The sequence below is a fragment of the Pongo abelii genome, chromosome 9 (genome assembly GCF_028885655.2).
Source record: "Pongo abelii isolate AG06213 chromosome 9, NHGRI_mPonAbe1-v2.0_pri, whole genome shotgun sequence".
NCBI classification, from domain to species: domain Eukaryota; kingdom Metazoa; phylum Chordata; class Mammalia; order Primates; family Hominidae; genus Pongo; species Pongo abelii.
In genome coordinates, this window is record NC_071994.2 from 97,103,182 (window position 1) to 97,110,520 (window position 7,339).

At 42.9% G+C, this 7,339-nt stretch overlaps 1 pseudogene; it reads right to left on the reverse strand.

The window, feature by feature from the left end:
• Positions 1–5,637: 5,637 nt before the first annotated feature.
• Positions 5,638–6,388, reverse strand: LOC100440368 (actin-related protein 2/3 complex subunit 3-like; annotated as a pseudogene).
• Between the last annotated feature and the right edge of the window lie 951 nt (positions 6,389–7,339).

Here is a 7,339-nt window from a genome sequence, read left to right on the forward strand (position 1 = left end):
AATTGATATTTTAGAAGACCAGGAAGTCTCCAAGCCATTCCCACTCTCTGAACTCCAGTAGGGTCTGTGATGTCCCAGGCAACCAGTACCAAGTTGGATGTGCAGATATGCATAGGCAGGTCCCATCCTTGAGGACTTCAGAATCCAGTAAAAGGCAACAGAAACATGGGCCGGTGCCTAAGAGGAGAAAGTGTAGCCACAGTTTCTGGCTATGCCAGAAAACTCCTAGCAAATGCTGTATGTTCTTGGGAGAGGGCACATTGTTTTTGTTTTCTCTCCTATAGTTCCTGTAACTGCTGGTTTTGAGAATATAGTTATCATTTTTCCCAGAGGCAGATGACCACCTTAAGGTTCTTTAGCTGCAAATCCTCTAGGTTGAAGTTTGCACGAAATAGTCACAGTGATTTTGAATAGTAAGGGATCCAGTTGCCTTTTGAACCTTCCCTCACAGGGATGAGAGAACAAGCCTGTGGAGGTTGTGGAGCTACTGCTAAACAACTGTCAGGGCCCCAGAAGGCTGGTGTGGAGGCCTGGGGATACATTTCAGCTTGGAAAAAAAGTATTATTAGGACAAGTAAACTCATGCATCTACTGTGAGCTGCTGGCTTGGAGAATGACTTTTGAGGAGCCAGTTTCCTGAGGAGAAATGCTTTTATAAAGCACTCATTGCTTTGTAAAAGGAGACAAACAGATCCTAAATAACCACTCCAGGGTTGCTGATTTTGTTTCTGGCTCACGTCTGCCTAGTAAACCACCAGCAAGCTGCTGAACCAGGCTGGAAACAACATTGTTGCAGCTGGGAGGGACACAGAGTACTGTGAAAGCAGCGTTCCAACACATCTTCACTTTTACAAAGGGATAGGCAGAGACTTCCAACATAGAGGTTCTTAAACTTCAAGGGGTTACAACCCCCTTGCAAATATTTTTATAGCTATGGACCCTCTCCTCAGTTCTACAGCCAACATTTTCAGTGCACCTTCGGAGGTCATTTTAGTCCATGCCTCTGAAAAAGCTGCGCTCCAACGGCTGAAGAGCAAGCCACACGGCAGAGAATGGGGCTCCCTTTGCCTCCATGAAAGCTATTTCCCCCAACACTAAGACTCAGCTGTACGTTTGCTTAGCTCAGTCACATTTACATTCTTCTGGGTGAACTGTATCTTTTGAGTACCTGCCTTCATATTCTAGAGTCAGACCTAGAAAGGTCAGTAGAAGCCTGGGCAGCGGCGGGCCTGCAAAGACCAGGCAGCCAGCATGAACTGCTGTTCTCTCCCTAACCACAAGGCGTTATCTTCCTCCAGGGTCAAGTAATTGTTCCTGTTCCGCCTCACAGGAATGTGGGGAGGAAGGACATAACACTATAAAATGCTGCGTCCTACCTTACACTTGTACTGTGAGAAAGCTGGAAAGTTCCACCTATACAGTGGGTCTGGTTTGCATGTTTAGTTTCATTTGTGGGAACTGCTTGTCCAAGAGTGAGCTCAGGTCAGGGCAGTTTGTGCCTGTGAGAATTAGCTCAGCTATCAGAGGCAGGTTTTTAGATACCTTTTTAAAATGTGCTCGTGTTTGGTTTGTTTTGCTTACTGTCAGTCCTGGGTCAATCAAAGGTTTGTAAGGGTGAGAATTTTTATGCACTGCTATATCGCAAGTGCTTAAAACAGAGACTGGCCCAGATGAGGCATTCTGCAAATGTTGTTGAAATGAATGGACAAACTCTTAGGATAAATCCTAATTTGTTGGCAACTGTTATTTGATTTTAGAAGGCAAACATCATTTTATTTTAGAAAGGAGAAGGGGAGGGGAGGCTTATTAGCCTCTTGGTAGAGAGAGGAATATTTCTGCAAATGAGTAGGTTTCCACCTTAAGTAGTGACAGTCCTTAACTTCTTATGGAGTGAGTCTTGACCACTTTCCAAGTTCAATACAAGTTCAAGATTGCCTCTCAGTGATTAGGGAAATTGAAGCTTTTAAAGCTCCCGGTCTCAGTAATTCCCCAGAATAAACCTCTTTAAAAGGGATATTGATGGAAATGTACAATTACCAGTAATTGAGGTTTTATCTGAGGGGATGGAGATGATTAAATGGTTCCTTCTTGGAAGTTGTTGGCATTTTGGCTTTATTTTTCACAAATAAAGTGAAACCATTTAAAACGATTGACAACGATTATATAGTGCCATGTGGAATACAATAGATATTAATTTGTGGTTGGTTTTTCTGCCTGCTTTAAATGAAATGTATTATGTTTCTGGGTTCCTCTTTTAGCTGCCAAAATACTTCGTCACTAAAGCATGAAATTTAATCAGCAATTGTTCTTCAAGTTCCTGAAAGCTGTAAAAGTTTCTCATGACTTGAGTGGTTTTTTCCCTGCCCACCAGAGGAGAAAGCCCTTGTAGAATTCTGCAGTGTTACAAGTGTTCCCCACAAAAACTGAAACCATCAGCTCCTCTTTAACAAGTTGGCTTTTTAAAAGCACGTAATTACAATTTAATGGTATTCTGTAAAGTGGTGCTCTAGGCATAATTTAAATTCTTTTTAATGACTGTATTTCTTCAAAACTTTGAAAGAAAAATATGTGTTCTTTTTGCTGCATCCTTTGCAAGAAGACTGCCAACAAATGAAAAAGGACTTTACAAATTAAGACCATCTTGGTTTCATTTCCACAAAGATGAGAACAAATCATGGTGTTAGAAAAGGATCCTTAGAAGAACACAAGAATTTGAAAGCCCTTGGTGGTTATCACTACTATATTTCATATTTCCACAGAAGTCACTTAGCCAAGCTCTGCATTTTGAGCCTGCTGACTTTTATTTAAAAGGAATGAAAGGCTGAAAATCCAGGCTGCTGTGTCTGTAGATAAAGGTCAAACCATGTTTGAGTTCTTCACTGTTGTGTCCACCTAAATAAAACTGAGTAAGTAAGGAAAAATGTCTTAATATTTCTTGCCTTCCCTTTAGGGAGAGTCATTTCGTGGAAGATGTAATGGGAGATGCATTCCAAAATGTCTTGAGGCTCACTCCTCTCTGCTGGAAACATAAAATTCCATAGGCTTCATACTGCTTGCTAAAATCCAGCTGGCAGTGACTAAAGAAAGAGAGTCCTTGATTAAGGGCCCACAGATTCTGGAATTTCTAAAGCACAAATCACTTGCTTTCTGATTGAGGATTGTTTGCCTGGGCTTGGGAAAAAAAGATCAGCAACCATGTGCTGCTAAACATGGGTTCTCCTGCTCACCTCTCTCAAGAGGAGGACTCCTTTGTACAATGGTTAGTACAGCTTACTATTGTGGGTAATCACAACTTACTATTGTGTTAGTACAGCTTACTATTGTGGGTAATCAGAGCCATGTGAAATTTTAGTGCCATTCCTGGCATATCACAAATATATTAAATTCTCTCTAAGTGCTAGCTTTGACTATCTTGCTCACCAGCTATTCCCAGGGTGGCAACCCCAGGACCCTTGGATGTTGTATTAGTTTTCTGTTACTCCATAACAAATTACTGCAAACTTAGCAGCTTAAAGCAATACGCATATATCATCTTGCAGTTTCCTGGGTCAGGAATCTGGACACAGCTCAGCTAGGTCCTGTGCTCAGGGATTCACAGTGCTACAACCCAGTTGTGGAAGGTTGTATTCTCATCTGGAAGCTCAACTAGGGAAAGAGCTGCTTCAAAGCTGCCTCAGGTTGTTGGCAGAATTCATTTTACCTAACTCAGAATCAACTGATTTGGGACCTTAATCACATCTGCTAAAACCCTCCACCTTTGCCATGTTATCTTGGCTAGAATCAAGTCACAGGTCCTGCCCACACTCTAAGTGGGAGTCATGGGGCCATATTACACTCTGTCAGCACAGATAACCTAAATCCTACCCAGTCTGTCTCAGAGACCTGTAGCTTTACCCCCTTAACAGTCTTGTGAGGCCGGCCTCTGTTCCCAGTGGTGTCATTCAGGCCCTTGTCTCTCCTGAATTCCTCTGATAGTCTTACTGTATCTAACCCAGCTAATACATTTCTTGTCTGTGGACTTTCTAGAAAGCAGCAGTGATCATGCAAACTCTCCCTACCATTCCACCATCACCACTTTTAAATCCCTTGGGACTCTGTGGATTTCAGGACAAAGAACAACCCAGTTTCTTAGACCATACAAGGCCCCACCTCTTCAAGATCGTCACATAGCCACTACTCTCCCTCTCGTCTCTTACACAGCCTCATGCACTTTTCTTAAAAGCCTCTCTGCTTTCTTAGATGCTGTCTGTCCTCATCCGCCTCATACATTCTATTCAGAAGTCACCTCCAGCCTCCCCAGCAGGAAGTATTCGTGACCTGCCCCTCCCTTTGTCCTGACTTAGATGCCCTCTGTGCTTGCTATTGCTCCTTGCCTCAGTGCTTAGCACTCTGCACTACCTTGATGGCTTTGTCTGTCTTCCCCTGCCTTGGAGGCCCTTTGAGGCTAGGTGGTGCCTTCCACATCCCTGTGCTCCCAGCACCTGGCACACAGCCTGATGCCCATGTGTGCTGAGGGATTATTTAGACCCCCATCTGCCCCCATGAATGCCTTCTGAACATGTCCAGAGTGGGTGACAGCATCGGGTTAGAAGTGAATTCTTCCCCCAGGACTTATCCATCTCTATCACGACTCCTCCTACTTTGCCCAATTTGAAGTGGCCAAGTACAGCTCATCCTGTATTTCCTTCTCCTATTTTAGTAATTGAGGGCTTAACTTGAAGGCTTTCTGAAGCACTTCTAAGAAACTTCTCATGGTGGTGGTTTCTCCCATCTGCACCCATGCTAATTTACATCTGAGTGGCCTCACTTTTCTAAGAGTTCTAACATTCACCAGCTTATTTGAACTCGACAGTTGGGTGTGCTATTGATCTGAGATAATGCCATTGTGGTAAGAATAGTGATGGCTTTTCTGTTCATAATTTGTGTCCACCCAGGGAAGATGTTTATGAAGTTTTCCCCCACCCCACATCCCCCTTCTACCACCACCCAGTGCTGAGAGCAGAGGAGGAAGGAGAAGCCAAGCTGGAGGCTACCGACCTGTGTCCCCCTTGATAAAACCAAATTACAGTAACTAAACTGCAGACGAGACAATTTGCTGATCAGATCCTACCTCTTCTCCCCTCATATAATGCCAGTGTTCTGAATTCCCCTCTTTGAAAGAGGAGTGGAAAGGAAAGGCCCAAATGCTCATCTGTGGTACACCAGAGACTGTGGAGACCCCTCAGGGGAAGGAGAAGCACACCAAGCCCATGAATGAAGAAAAGTCAAAATAGATCTTCCCAAGAGCCCTGTTCCAATATTGCAATGTACCTTTCTCAGACACAAGGAAATGGAAACAACTAAAGTGTTACCAAAAATCACTTCCAAATTCCCAGAAATGAAATTCACATTACCTCAGGAAGCAAAGAATCCAATAATAAAACCCAAGCTTTCATGGAAGATTCAGGAATGTAAAAGGCAATGTTCTCAAGGTAATTTCATACGTAAAGAGACTCAAAGAGATCTGTCTCATTTGTTCATTTTGAATATCAGAACTGTTACAAAGTAAGCATTTTTTTTTGAATGTTAGAAATTTCTTTATTATTACTTAAGTGCCAGCTTAATGCTGCAGAAAATTTCAAATCACCCATGATAACACACTTTCTTTTCTCCCACCCAAATTCTTGATCAAGAGTTTGTCAAGTAAAGACATGCTCTTCTCTTTTCTGTATAAAACTTTACGAAATAAAGGCAAAAGATTGTGTACATCTTGATGGAAAATGCTGCCCAGGGCCCTGGAGACGGTAGCTGCCCGGGCTCCCTTCAGCGCCCAGGTCCTGAAAGACTCTTGTTCATGAAATGTCTCTTCACAAAGCAAGTCCACCACTTGCTGGGTTTATCATTCTGAGGGTCGAAAACTTTCTCACAAAGTCTCAGTCTGGTCTCTTGCCTTAGCTGTTGTAAATAGGCTCTCATCTTCCTATTTGTTTGCAGGTTTGGCATAAATTGCGTTAAGTGGAAAACCAGGCTCTCCAGGAATGGGAAAATTAGTGATTCCCAGTGTATACATTTCTTTCTCACCTTGGCTTTTGGAATTGCACTTTTGGAGTTTCTTCAGACATTCAGAAATATAGAGAGTTATATATATCAAGGTCCTATCAGCTTCATTCATAATTTCATAGTTTTTGAAGAAGACATTGGCCTTGAAGTAATAGATGCTTTATCCGCAATATCTGTATCTTTTGTCTCTCTGAGGGCAGGTACTTTGAATTGCCTTCTGATAGGCAACAGTGCCATGTTTCCGATGAGTTTGGTGTCAGGATCCATGAGAGAAGAGTGGTAAGCCGGCATCTTGGCGGCGCCCGGGTTTCAACCCAGAGGAGCAGGATCGGAAGCATTGTTAAGTACAGAGGCCTTTGGAGTTCCTTGTCATCTTTGTAAGTAACCCATGAGATAAGGGAAGCTTCATTTAAAAGAAATTACCCAAAACTATGGCTGTGGCAAAGAAAGCAGAAAGAAAAAAAAGAGTAAACATTAAAAAAAGAATAAGGGGCCGGGCGCAGTGGCTCGTGCCTGTAATCCCAGCACTTTGGGAGGCTGAGGTGGGCGGATCATGAGGTTAGGAGATCAAGACCATCCTGGGTAACAAGGTGAAACCCCGTGTTACTAAAAATACAAAAAAAATTAGCCAGGCGTGGTGGCACGTGCCTGTAATCCCAGCTACTCGGGAGGCTGAGGCAGGAGAATCGCTTGAACCCAGGAGGCAGAGGTTGCAGTGAGCAGAGATCACGCCACTGCACTCCAGCCTAGGAGACAGAGCAAGACTCCGTCTCAAAAAAATAAAAAAAATAATAAAAAAGGATGGTCTAGACACTCTGTCCAGTTGAATATGAGATGTATATAAGTAACTTTAAATTTTCTAATAGCCACATAAATGAGTGAAATTAATGGTTATTTTAACCTAATATATCCAAAAGACTTCAACGTGTAATCAATATAAAAATATTGAGTTTTTTTAAATTATACTTTAAGTTCTAGGGTACACGTGCGCAATGTGCAGGTTTGTTACATATGTATACATGTGCCATGTTGGTGTGCTGCACCCATTAACTCATCATTTACATCAGGTATGTTTCCTAATGCTATCCCTCCCGCCTACCCCCACCCCACAACAGGCCCTGGTGTGTGATGTTCCCCTTCCTGTGTCCAAGTGTTCTCATTGTTCAATTCCCACCTATGAGTGAGAACACGCAGTGTTTGGTTTTTTGTCCTTGCGATAGTTTGCTGAGAATGATGGTTTCCAGCTTCATCCATGTCCCTACAAAGGACATGAACTCATCCTTTTTAATGGCTGCATAGT